Here is a 15,000-nt window from a genome sequence, read left to right as displayed (position 1 = left end):
TGGGAAATATAAAGCAATTAGACCAATTTCATTAACATTTTATAAATCATGCAATCAAATAGGGAGTTCCTGAAGCCTTAGAACTAAAGTTAGTTACTATTCAAAGAGCTATGGAAAGAATAATGATGGGAATATCACCAAGAGAGTGAAAAAGAGCAACATGGATACGAGAAAAAAGAAATGTAGAGGCTATTCTAACATGCATGAAAAAGAAATGGATATGGTCAGGACAGATAATAGGGTGGACATTAAGAATAACGGAATGGGTCACTATAGAATGCAAATGAAGCATGGGAAAGGAAGAGAAGAGGTGGATTGATACGGGTATAGACTACCATAGAAAAGCAACAAAAAGTCACATGTGGAAGGAAATGTCTAAGACCCTTGTCCAGCAGTGGATTAACAACGGTTGATGATACACACACAGTATATACTATATATATATATATATATATATATATATATATATATATATATATATATATATATATATATATATATATATATATATATATATATATATATATATATGAGACTGAAATTTTCCATAACAATTCATAGGTATGAACAAATAACAACTCCATCATTGCCTAATATGCTTTTCCATTTCATCAAGATTTAATTTGATATACGAGAATACTCCAGTCCAAGAAGAGATGGTAAGGTGATATGTAAAGAAACATTTAAACGCTCTTGAAATCATGAGTAGTTTGGAGGCATTTTGAATACTAGGTCTATGTTCCGTTAGGAAATAACTCTTTTAAGTATGACTTGTTTGATATTTTTAATTATAAAATGTTTTTGTTTTTTTTACGAGAAGATTCTTAGATAACTATTGCTTGATATTTTTAATTATAAAATCATTTTTTTACGAGAAGATTCTTAGATAACTATTGTTTGATATTTTCAATTATAAAATTGTTTTTTTTTACGAGAGAGAAGATTCTTAGATGACTATTGTTTGATATTTTTTATCATAAAATTGTTTTTGCGAGAGAGAAGATTCTTAGTACCAGTAATGTAAGGACTGTAATAACACTTAAGCTTTGTTAACCAGCCATGAAAATATTACTCCATATGTATATAGATAATGAGAGAAAATTACTAGATTTGCACTTAATAGAGTCTGATGTATGTATAATGCACAATATTTTCTCTAATAAACGAAATTGATGTACCAAATCGGTTGTTTCTATACTCCTCATTTTGAGAAATTGCAGTTTGGTTAAGTTCATCTGGTCTAGAATTAAGTTTCATTTATTATTATATTCTTTTATTATAGGCTGAACTAGTGTATTAAAATATATTTAAATTTGTTTATGTAGCCGGTTGTGGACAGATTTATTACTGTAGGAAACTAAACTTGAACTTGGATGTTAATGTATGACGTGCACGTAGGACAAAATGACAACCAACATTTTTACGTGTTTATTTTGTTCAATGTTCTATTTGAAAATAATTTCTTAGTTTTACAACTCTCCGTAGGTTTCAGTGCTTAAATTGCATTCAAAATTTCATAGAATAATGTGAATACCGTGGAAATTGTATAGCAATGACGTAAGATTAAATTACATGACGAATGTTGTCCGCTACTGAAATGCACATGATTTCTAATTGTTAATTTGTAAGACGAATAATGTCTGCTACTGAAATACACAGAATTTACAAAAATTGCATTTAATTTCAACATAAATGAATATCCTCGTTAATAATTCAATTGGTTTGTCAAAAAAACAAGACCGTTGTTTTCATTTTGCTCTTACGTGCAAGTCATACATTTGTCTTTTCTTCTCTAGCGAGTCTGACAACTTCGTGTCATATTTTATAGTCCTCGGTCCCGGTCCGTCGTGGAAAAGTTGTTCATCAAAGTGTACGGAATGTTACATAATTAGTGTTATCCGTCGTTTATTTAACTGAAAATTTATTCTACACAAGTGCAGCTTCGAACCTCTAAATAACGGTAAGTGTTTGCGTATGTCTGTTTGGACTAAATGTGGTTTGGTGTCGTGTAGAACTAGGTTAGGGTATAATTACCGGTATCTGTTGAAGAGGTAGGCCTATACCGGGTAATTTTACGAAGTATAACATATTTCATGGAAAACTTTTATGTTCTTTCGTATAAATTACTTGAAACTTGGATTGTTTTATTTACTCATCGAAATAAGGTTGGAGGTTAGGCTAGGCCTTCCTCTCATAGCCAATTTGGAGTTTTAAATTTTTCATATTTAATGTGCTGTGAGATTTGAAAACTTATTGTTGGGTCAAAACATTCACTACGATTTCTGTAACCTAAGTAAATTTAAGTAATTGCAGTATACGCTATTGGAAAATGGATTTGTATAAAAATACAACGAAATCTTGTGTATATGATCAATACCATTGGTACAATACTTTAATAAATACAGTTTCATAGTTTTAAGGAAATTTTAAGTGGATATATCCCGATCCTAGGTACTCCACTTTAGATTGCTGTCCCCTTAATTACAAGGGGTTTGTAAGATTATAGATACGGACGGGAGAAAATTTTAAACTGAAAAGTTTTTCCCCAAGTGTATGATATGCTTGGTAAAGTTGTATTGTATTACAGGGTGTAATTTCGAACAGAAAATATATGTTATCGTTTATTAAATAACGTGATTTAACCGAATTTGACCTTCATTTCAACCGCAAACAAACAGATCAACCAATTCGACTATTTTAAGTTGCCGAATTGGTTGCTGTTAATACGGATGAAATTAAGGTGAAAACCGGTTAAATCACTACATTGCCATATGCTTTCATTGATTTTTAGTAGAAAAGCCTTTCCCTTCCATAACTATAATAAAACCAAGGGGTTTTATGCTCCCTCGCAAGATTGAACATTTTCTTTTTAGAAAATCTTAATATGAAAACCGTAATGAAACCCATCGGTATCTAGAGATTGCCGTTGTCTTATGTTAATTGGCGTTTATTTATTTCCTGGTGAATACTTTCTTAACATGTTTGCCTACCATTCGCAGTGTAGCAGGTTGATCTCTGCGCAGGACAGTGAGTTTAAGCTGTTTACTGCGGAGGCCACTGCTGTGGTTGGGCACCACAGTGGGTGGTTGGGCTTGCCCGGTTGATGTTCTAGTAATCAACTGAAACCAGACACCTTTAACCAATGATATCTGAACACCGTCATGCAATAGAGTTTCTGATTGGATTCTGTTTCTAAGGACTTTGTCGGTAAAAGAAAAAAATTGTGGTCAATCGATTTATGCTCCTGATTTTATTATATTTGCTAAATTTTATGTTAAATCTAATAAATCATAGCCTTGAGTTGCTATTTTTTTTTATAGAAATCTATTTAAATTAGTATGTTTTAGTTTTGGAGTGTTAATAGGTGAATTTTATGGTGAATATTGGGAATAAATTGTGGTCCCTAATGTGGGGAAGGAGTACGCAACCACATAAAGGTAAATCACTTCCTGCAAATAATTATTTTTAATATGGGAAGGGTAATAAGCATAGCTAGGCCCATAGTGGTTTATTGAAGATTTTCATAGTAATATGCTGTTGGTGTTGCCAGTTGTAGAAATTTCCATGGTAAGTGAATTGTACGTGCCACACCCTACGTGAGGTTAAGCTGGTATAGTAAGGTAAACAGGCTGCTATTATGCTTTTCTCATACAGAGTTTTCCCCAAACTAATAACTTCAATTAAAGTGTACCCCTATTCCTGTTATTCCCAAGGTGTCTTTTATTTCTAAAAATGCCCATTTCTAATATAATAAAGGTCAGGTTAGTTTGAAACTCGTAATGTAGAGAAGTGTTATTTTAGTGACCCAAATCCAGCCCTGGTCTAAACTGTGAATTTACCACAAAAAGATGTAGCACCGGCTTTACCTGTCAAGGGCTATAACTAACTCGCTGATGTCTAGTTCCATTAATGATGGGAGATGGGTAAATAATTTGCGTACGCATAACAGTGTATGTATTTCTGGTAAAAGTTACATATTAGGAAATAGTTTAGGATAAACAAGGTTGGCAATGAATTACAGAAGAGATAAAGGTTTTCAATGAAGAGTGCAGGGATATACTGTATTCATATCTAGGTTACATTAATGCCCTAGGTTCATTCTAAAGCAGTAACCTGAAATTAGTAGATTTAGATATGGGGCCCCCTCAATGAATAAGCGAACGAGTTTCCTGTGTGAAAACTGGGTTTTTCACAGGTGGCAAACAAAGTGAAATACAAATGTTTATTCAAGCTGTCCAAACATTTAACATGACCCAGGATTCTTGGTTTATACTTAAAAGTGACCAACGTCTCCATTCCATATTGACATCATTGTACAGTATCATGTGACAGAAGACCTAAAATACAAGGATGCATTGTGACCTAACCACATCCACCTAACCTAACCTGAGATATTAGATCTATTTCCTAATGTGAATATGTTGCTGTATTAAAACTTCCATTAACTGACCCATAATACCATGTCACTTACAAATCCATGGGTAAAGTATCTGTATTTAGGTCAATCTGGCTAAGAGGGCCAAGTTAATGTTAATAAAACACACTTGGTACCTGAACACACTTAAATCAGAGGGGCGTTCCATAGTTGTGCTTCCATTTACCAAAGTGAGGTTAGTTTGGCTTAATAATGCCCTGGTCAACGGTGGTCTGTTGGTTGTTTAAAGCGTAATCAGTAACTTCCAAACTGAAGCATCTCCAGTCAAAGCTTGTTGACTGCAATGATCCTAGACCTTTTTATCACCGGTAGTTTCAATGCTTAAGCATATAGTGATTAACAATTTGAATTAATTTCCATTGGGAAACATACAAATGACAGAAAATACTTTTGTGGTCAGACGTCATAATTAAATTTGCCTTTTCTCAGTTTTAGTAATCAGTACGGACTGGTTACAGTACCGTTCAGATCTTAACATATAAAATGTTAAGGTGTGGTTGAACATAGGACACTGTAATCTATAAGGTATTACTAACTGCTCATTAAGATAAAAAATGCTATGTATTCAAGTGTATATAATTTTCACCATGAAAAAGTCTTATGCATGTGGAACAAATTTTTAGTGCATAACGAAGTCTAGCCTACATTTGAGGAGTCTCTGCTATTAACTGATGCTGGTTTCATAGAAAGACATCAAAATTAGCTTATCAGATTATTATTTCTTTATCTACAGTTCAAGATTAAAAGAGTTTTTGTTTTTTATTCATAGTGCATCATGAAAAAACTAAACAAAATTCATATGGAGTAAAACAGTGAGTGGCGACTTGTAGCTAAGATTAGTGTGGTTGCTGCTCCAGAAATGTTCACACTTTGTTTTGATATTGTGTAAAAGGAAACAACCTTATGTAAAATTTTATCGAATCTTGATAGAATCCTTAAAAAAAAAAAAAAAAACTTTGCCTACAATAACCTAAATTGTTAGTTTAAGCTTAATCAATTCATTTAAAGATGAAATATATTTTTTTTATTTGAGTGAAAAGATCAATGATTTTCTCCTTGATCTCTGAGTGACAACTGAGGGTTTTTTTTTCCATTGAAAACAAGGCAATGGTATTTTGTCTTTCCAAATTCATAGTGCTTCTTAGAGAAATATTTATTCTTTTCAGTGTTAAAAAGTAGGGTTCTGATGTCATAGGAATTATCAAGAGAACCGAAAACACATGAATTAAGTAAAATAGCTGTAAGTAATTTTACACTTTATCACATTCAAGATTGGTATACACACTTCAAGCGCAACACACGGAATAAAAAAAAAAAACTGCCTTTCGCCAGTACGCCAAGGTTGTCACTACAGGAGTGACAGTGATATCTCCCCCCTCACAGATTCATGTGTAGCTTCCTATGTGCACTTGTATAAAACAAAACGGCTAAAGACCATGCCGCTAGAACTGTGCATAAAAAGATTTTTTTTCATAAGCTGAGGGATGCCTACTGGCATTAAGCTGAAGGATTTTGTATTGTGCAATTACGAAGAAAGAATTAGACTCATTATGTTGAATGTTGTCGTTAATATCAAGTGAAAATGGCTGCTGCTGTTCTACAGTGCCTATACACGAGCTGCTACTGGAAAGTTTCCAATCCCAGCCTAACCTATTTGTAGGGCCCTGTCTATGGTATCCTAAAGCTGTTTTTTTTTCAGCCTATTATAAATTATGATTAAAAGAATTACAGTAGATTCATGCAATTTAGTCTGTAAAATTGTACTGTTATACAATTCTATGAGTTCCTTCGTAGATACTGTACATATATTTTTTTACTGCATTTTATTGTGTATTGGTTCATGTAAAGTAGAGTCAGCCCTCACTTTACGCAAATTTATTATTCGCGATCTCACTTTACTCCAACTAAGAACCATGATATCTGTTTAATAAAAAACAAACAATCATGAGAAATACTATCGTGGTGAGACAACTTCTAACAGCCCATGCTTTATACTTTGTTAGCTTTACACCACTTCCCTCTCCATTCAGTACAACATCCCATCTCCGAAAACATCAAATCAATCGGTCATTCAATCAATCTCACTCTGACTCCTCACCAGAGTTGCCATTTCAACGCCTTTCGTGGTAGATCTGGTGCATTTCAGGAGAATTTTGCACGTTTTTACTATCTGGCATGGTTTCGCTATTTTACAGCATCCCCTAATATACAGTTGTGCTTTTCCCGCTGGTAGTACGCTATATGCTGTATAATAAACTGATTGACTTCCAGAGTCCTTCTTTCCCAACTTGACTTACTGAAACGGTTTCAGATTTATCGTTGTTTTATCTTGAAAAATGTGGCGCGTATTCAACATCAGAAACGGCAACGTTGCTCGACAGCTTTGTGTTCTCTCCTCGCGTGTGTAGCCTATCAACTGCTTCGGTCCTTTTTTTAGCAGAATAAAGTTTTCATGTAAGTAGTTGTTGTATAGTAGCCTACATACTGTTTTCCTGGTCATTGTTTATATTACGAGGTAATATACTGTAGATATGTAATTTCCTACATTACTGTGCAGGAGACAACACCGATGCATCAGGAGTTGCATCGTGCTTCAAGCCTCCATAGAATCTTGTACGAAAATGGTTAGTGGTCGATGTATAAACCATGTACACTTTGTTAATCTTGAATTGTAAACATATTGTATTGTACAGAATTACAGTAATGTATAGTCTTGTTCATCGTAAATGTAGAGTACGTTTGCGGCGAATCAAGTCGTCCGAACGAAAACAGCCAACACTTACAGTACAGGTAAGCTTTACTGTAGTGATAGTACTGTACATATATTACAGTAATATTACAGTATCAACAAGTGTTATACAGTATTACTAAATAGGAACAACAGTGTTTTGTTGCTTTTCTGTAAGTGTGTGATGGCTATTGGGTAGAATTATAGTTGCAGTTATGGCAACGACTACTGTACTGTAGCTTTGTGTCTAGTACGTGGTGAAGGTCTACACATGTGCTCATGTACTGTACACTTACTGATATGTAGTAATTTAATTATGAAATACTTTTACAGTACAGTACTGTGATAGAAACCAAGTAGAAAACAATATTAGGCAGTATGGTAATGCCTCACAACACAAAATTGATTGGTTCCGTAGTGGCTTTTTTACCATGATTTTAATGCTTTGTGAGTTGCCTTTTACGTGAAAATTACCTAAATTATTCCAGGCCCTACAAAAACTCCGCGTTGAATGTTTGTAAGTAGGCTAAACTACCGTAAAATCTATGAAATACTGTACTGGACAATCATTTGGATCGTTCAATAATAACCTAACCATTAGTAACCTGTAAAATAAATGTATTTGTTCCCATACTAGCAAGCCTTCCGCTATTTATGTGGATATATTTCTAGTGTAGCTGGAAGGCAGCCATTAGATTTTAAGTGAGAGGTGGCAACCCTACCTAACCACTAACAGTGGGTAGATAGCGGGTGGCTTGGGTCCCCTTGTTACTTTTGGTTGGTAGAGAGCGGACGTCTCCTCTCTCTCCTTTCAAGGCTTGGCCATTTGCCACTAATGCTTTACGCTCATTCTTTTCTTTACAGATATGACTTGTGTTTTTACGCGACACTCCATTACAGGGTAATGTGGCGGTTTCAGATGTTGATGTTCGTTCTGCGAGTTATCGGAAGGATTCCTCTGCACTGACGACTCCTATTGGGGGTTACCTTTCCCGTTCATGAGTTAGGTTTACTCTTCTCCTCAGAGGGGAGGAACTTTTAATCCTCTATTTTTTTCCTCAGCGCTTCATGACGACATAGTGTGTGAAGCCAGTGGCTGCGGCTGACGTCTAAAGCCCCTATTACACTTATCTGGTTTCCTACGGCGCCGTCGGTCGCGATGCTTGCATTTGTTCAAACCGGAGCGTGTGATAGCAAATCGGCCGTATGAAAGCTCACCCATGGCCGGCCGGATGAACTTTCGCCAGTACTAAAGTTGGCCGTACGGCCGTCGTACGTCAGGACTGAGGACGTAGCGTGTAATTGTTCACCATATGGTATGACATCAGTCTGAGTGGCTGAAGGACGCTCATGTTGACTATTTGCTTCTCTCATGCAAGTGTCCTTTTTTTTTCTATTAAAGGTGATACCTGACTTAAGAGTTCCAAATATGTGTCGTGATCCATTCGCATGTAGTTAAACCAGTCATCTTTTTCTAGTGATAGTTCCTTCATTAAGTTAGCATGAGAATATTTTTGTCGTTTATGCAGCCATTGTTTGAACCAAATTTTCCTTTTCCTTGTTTTCACCTTCAAGTAGCACGCTAGAGCAATAAGAACGAGAATGTCGTCGAGATAAGACATATCACTCCTTCACCACAAACAGTGCCACACTGACCCACTTGCCTCCGGCCGTTCAAATAAGTGTAATAGCTCTAGCCGTAAGCCTGAATTTTCTTACGGCGCCGTAGGCCAGGTTGCCCGTTGGAAACCGAATACTGTACGTGTAATAGGGGCTTTAACTGTCGACTAGGTCTACTTCCGTTCGCCCTTCCTTCGACTTGTGCTGACAACAAGTATTCTCGCCTTCTGCCGATCTCATCGCCTCCCTACATTCCGCAATTTTTCACTCTCTCTCTCTCTTTACAGGCAATGTTTCAGCGCATATGCAGCTGTTGAGGATTACGAGATAAAGGACAATCGTCAACCCACATATTGCTCGACAATTGCCGAATCGACGGACTTTCCTTCTCCTTAACGATTGCAGGGCAAGACTCTTCACCTTGTTTTAATGGTTCGATCAGGATGTTGTTCGCGACAATCCAATGATGTGATCAGAATTTTGTTCTGTTTAATGATCGCAGGAGCGAGACTCATAATCCTGTCCTCCTGGTCGGTCAGGATGTTGTTCGCGACAATCCAATGACGAGTTCAGAATTTATTCTGTTCAACGATCGCAGGGGCGAGACTCATTACCTCGTCTTCCTGGTCGGTCAGGTTGTCGTTAGCAACAATCAGATGTTAGACTCCCATTAGGGCGGCTTTTGTGATGATCAATAACCGCCACAGAGATCGCGACGATCACGAGATCGTAGATTAACGCGATCTCGACGTTCTTCTTCTTGAAGATGAACACCTGTTCGGTTTCCACTTCAGGGGATTTCTCTGGCAGAATCCCGTTGAGGAAATACCTTCGGGGACAACTCGGATTTAAGCCTTAGCTTTTTTCTCCAGCAGCACTTTAACCTTCCTTTGAGATAGAACTCGGTGAATGGTAACAAGTGCTGCTTGGAGGTTTGCCTCCAGGTGTAAGATATTCCCCTTCTAAGGGAGAGTCTTTACACAACCTTTGCTCATGTTTACGCTTGTGCTCAAGATTGTGAGTTATACACTCACGGTCGCGAGCTCACGACGCTCGTGGTCACGATCACGAGCTAGACGCTTTTGATCGCGAGCCATACGCTTAAGTTAGCGCTCACGCTCATGATCGCAAGCAAGACACTTGTGACCTCGATTGCGACACTAGTCTTTCCTCAACCTTTGAGAAAGTTCATGATCACGAGTTAAACACTAGTTATCTCGCTCATGGGACGAGTGAGACGCCCACGATCGTGCTCACGCTGATGAGCTAGACGCTGATGAGCGAGGCATTCATAATCTCACTCATGTTCTCGAGCGGGACGCTTACGTTTGCGCTCACAATCGTGAGTTACACTCTGTCACGAATGGGACGCTCGTGACCACGTTTATCTCTCTAGTCACATTATCTTTGAGGATGCTTGTGATCGAGAGCGTGAAGCTTGCGAGAGTGCTCATGAGCAAGGCGCTCATAACCAGGATTATAACGTCAATCTCTATAACCCTGAAAGACGTTCAAGTGATCGTGAGGGAAATGCTCCCAATAGCTCTCACGGGCACGAGTTGCACGCTCTCCTGGATGTAAACACGATGCTCGTGATCCCGAGCGTTTTGTGGTCACGATTGCGAGCTAAACACTGTGATCACCACTTGCCGTTGCACTAACATGGCTCATGATCGTGAGTTACATGCTCAAGCACGACACTCGTGATTGCGATAGCGACCGTCTTGTGGCCACGATTGCGAGCTAGACACTCCTGATAAAGTCATACACGCTCACGACCACACTCTTTATCGTGAGTTACGAGCTCACAGTCACGAGCGAGAAGCTTGTGACCACGCTCTCGATCGTGAGTTATCTTATGGTCATGAGCAACTCTCTCGTGGTCATGATCGTGAGCGTCGTGTTGTTAAGATCATGAGCTACGCTTGTGATTACGAATGACTCTCTCGGTCGCAAGCTACTGTCTCACGATCACGTCCTCTAAGTCCGTATCAGGATAGGCACTTAATCAAGAACTAAAAGCTCATATCAAGAGGCATAAGCTCACAATCATGAACTAGATGTTCATGGTCATGAGCGAAATGCTTGTGCTTTCGTGTAAAACATGCTTCCGTGCTAGACACTCGAGCGAGATAACTCTCGCTTTCGTGCGAAATGCTCACGTTCTTAATAAAGATTCATGCAGAACGCTCGTGCTCTTGTGCGAGATGCTTGCTCTCATGAGCAAGAAGCGCGTGAGAGGCACTCATGCTCGAAGCATGACTAGTGCAAGATGCTCACGCTTTTGTGCGAGGCGCTCACATGGGAGACGCTCACTCATGAACGGAACTCTCACGTGCTCACACAAGGCGTTTCAAGACCTAGAACGAGGTTCTCATAATCATGAGTACAGTCTTGAGTGAAATGATCCTGACCAATTAGGTAGATCTTGGATTTTCCAGATCTCCGATTTGTCAGCTGCCAATTCCTTTTTTTCAATGGGTAGACTGTCCCAGTTGCTTATCAATAGCACCGTTAGCTGTTTTTATGTTCAACAACTAGTCTTTCGTTGTCTTACACGATGACGGCTCGTCGTTTTCGCTTGCGGGCCCTTTTGCTGCCTAACGTTCACTAGTCAGTCTAGGGATCACTATAAGCTTGCTCCATTCTTGGCTTCTGGTTCGACAGCAACTTCCTGAGAGGGAGCTGCTCTAGAGAGCGCACTCTCCTAGACGCCATAGATCTTGTTTCCTCACTCTTGGGCTTACACTACTTAGACCCTGCAGAGTTGATGGAATTATGGTTTTTTTCGTTCTGGGAACCTAAGAATACACCCTTCATCAGGCGAGGGGGATAATTTGCTAGCGCAAGGCTCAGTGCCCCCTGTTTTTTGGGCTCTTGTTTGTGTATCACTAACATGGCTTCTTGGGTTCCCAAAACTTTCTTGCCGTTGGTGGAGTCAGAGGGATCAACTTCAAGGTGGCCAGGTTTATGCATTGAATCCCGCACACTTACGGGAATTAAGCTCCCTTGAACGTGTGTTTTTCATTTACACTTCGTTCATACTACAGGAAGGTTTGCCAACAAATTGCTACGGGAACCCGGTGGCTGCTTCGGTTGTTATCTTCTCCCCTGTTGTCCTGTTTATTATGGGGGTGTTCACGAGCCGATTTTGCTTGAATAGGATCTACACTAGTTATGCAGTCTCCTGAAGCAAAATACTGTACGAAGAATCTGATCTCTGACTTTGCGGAGTCATTGCCAACTACCTCTAAAACGTCTGACATCGATCAGAGTCAGACCATTCCTTTACGCAGGTGTTGAGCTGCATAAGGAAAATTAATGAATTAGGTGATCCAGCATACCCTCCTGAAGGGAAGGACATGATCATCGACTTCTGTCAGACCCCTCGAACCAGAACGACCAGGATTGAGTTGGTCTGGCCTAGGATGGTTATGGGTGCCAGGAAGAAAGTCGTCTAAATTGCTGGGACTAGCAACTCTCAGGGCTAGTAATTCCTTCCGGTTACTTCTTGCGCTGTTTGTTCAGCCAAGGAAGTACTATGACATCCTCTACAAAATCCCTCTCCATTACCAATAGACCCAGCAGTCTTGGCTTTGGCACACAACTTGCCATTGGACAAGTTGGTGGCACAGCAAGTCTCTCGGCTACAGAAACTGCGAACATGGAGCTGGTTGCAAGTTTGTTTTTCAGTCCTTTTCATGGATTGAACACTGGTCTGGCTTGGTTGGTTATCTTATCAGCAATGAGGATTTAGCATTTTCTGATAAAAATGCTATACCTTTTTTGCTTTCTGGAGCAAGAGCTATTCAGCTTCTTGGTCAAAACAGAGCCAATAAACAGGTGATTTGGATCTTGAAATGGCAAGACACCCTCTTTTCAAGGTTCCAAAATCAGGTGCTTGTACCCACATGCAGAGGGGCTTTTTGCATGCAGTGGCGAAACGGATGTCTGGATACCTCCGTAAGTCGTCTATCACAGCCTGGTGAAGTGGGCTATGTTGGTGTTAAGGAAGAGGTCTCTCTCCTCTTGATGCCAGTATTCTCGTGATAGCGAAGTTTTTGCTATACCTCAGAGATGAAACTCTTGACTGTTTGCTACCCATAAAAAAGGACTACTAAATATTAAGATATACACACATGCCCACAAGCACACACAGAATACACCCTTTCTACCCTTCTCTAACTACAACCCCTCTCACCATGGTATGAGTACACCCTCTCCCTACCCAAGGGACAGAAGGGACAGAGTATTTATACGTTTTTCAATGCTGCTCTGTGACAGGAAAGCTATGTATGTATGTATATATATACATACAGTATATATATATATATATATTATATATATGTATATATATATATATGTGTGTATGTATATATTTATATATATGTGTATATATTTATATATATGTGTGTATATTTATATATATGTACTGTATGTATTTGTATATTTGTATATATGTATGTATGTGCATATATATTTATATATATGTATATAAATGTGTTTATATATATGTGTATATATATGTATGTTTTATATATATATATATATATATATATATATATATATATATATATATATATATATATATATATACATACATATATATACATACATACATACATGCATATATATATATACATGTGTATATATGTATGTATGTATATATGTATATATATATATATGTATGTATGTGTGTATGTATGTGTATGTATGTATATATATATGTATGTATGTGTATGTATGTATATGTATGTTTATATATATGTATGTATGTATGTGTATGTATATATATGTATGTATGTATGTTTATATATATGTATGTATATATATGTACGTATGTATGTTTATGTATGTATATATATAATATATGTGTATATATATATATGTGTGTGTTTATATATGTATGTATATGTTTGTGTATATATATATTTATATATATCTAGATATTTATATGTATATAAATATGTATGTATATGTATATATATATATATATATATATAATGTGTATATATATAATGTATATATATGTATGTATATGTATGTATGTATATATGTATACATATATATGTTTGTATATATATATATATATATATATATATGTGTGTTTTTGTATGTATGTATATGTATGTTTTTGTATGTATGTATAAGTATGTATGTATATGTATGTATGTATATATGTATGCATATATATGTATGTATATATATATATATATATATGTATATATGTGTGTTTTTGTATATATGTATGTATGTTTTTGTATGTATGCATGTGTAGTATGTATGTATGTGTATATGTATGTATGTATGTGTATATATATGTATGCATGTGTATATGTATATGAATATGTATGTATATATGTATATGTATGTATATATATGTGTATATATGTATATAATGTATGTATGTATATACGGTATATGTATGTATATATGTATGTATGCATGTGTATATGTATGTATGCATGTGTATGTATATATGTATGTATATATGTGTATATATATATGTATGTGTATATATGTATATATATATGTATGTGTGTATATATGTATATATATGTATGTGTATATGTATATATATATGTATGTATGTGTATATATATGTATGCATATATATGTATTTATATGTATATAAATATATGTATGTCTGTATATATGTGTATATATATGTTTATGCATGTATATATATATATATATATATATATATATATATATATATATGTATATATGCATTATATATATGTATATATATATATATAATATATATATGTATATATATAAGCATATATATATATGCATATATGCATATATATATGCATATATGCATATATATATGCATATATGCATATATATATATATGCATATATGCATATATATATGCATATATGCTTATATATATATTTATATATATATATATATATATATATATATATATATATATATATGCATATATGCATATATATATATGCATATATATATATGCATATATATATATATATATATATATATATATATATATGCATATATGCATATATATATGCATATATGCATATATATATATATATATATATATATATATGCATATATATATATATATGCATATATATATATATATGCATATATATATATATATATATTAAATATATATATATATATATATATATATATATATATATATATACATGTGTGTGTGCATATGCATATATATATATATACA

The sequence above is a fragment of the Palaemon carinicauda genome, chromosome 42 (assembly GCF_036898095.1).
Source record: "Palaemon carinicauda isolate YSFRI2023 chromosome 42, ASM3689809v2, whole genome shotgun sequence".
Taxonomy (NCBI): domain Eukaryota; kingdom Metazoa; phylum Arthropoda; class Malacostraca; order Decapoda; family Palaemonidae; genus Palaemon; species Palaemon carinicauda.
This window is presented reverse-complemented; position numbering follows the sequence as displayed.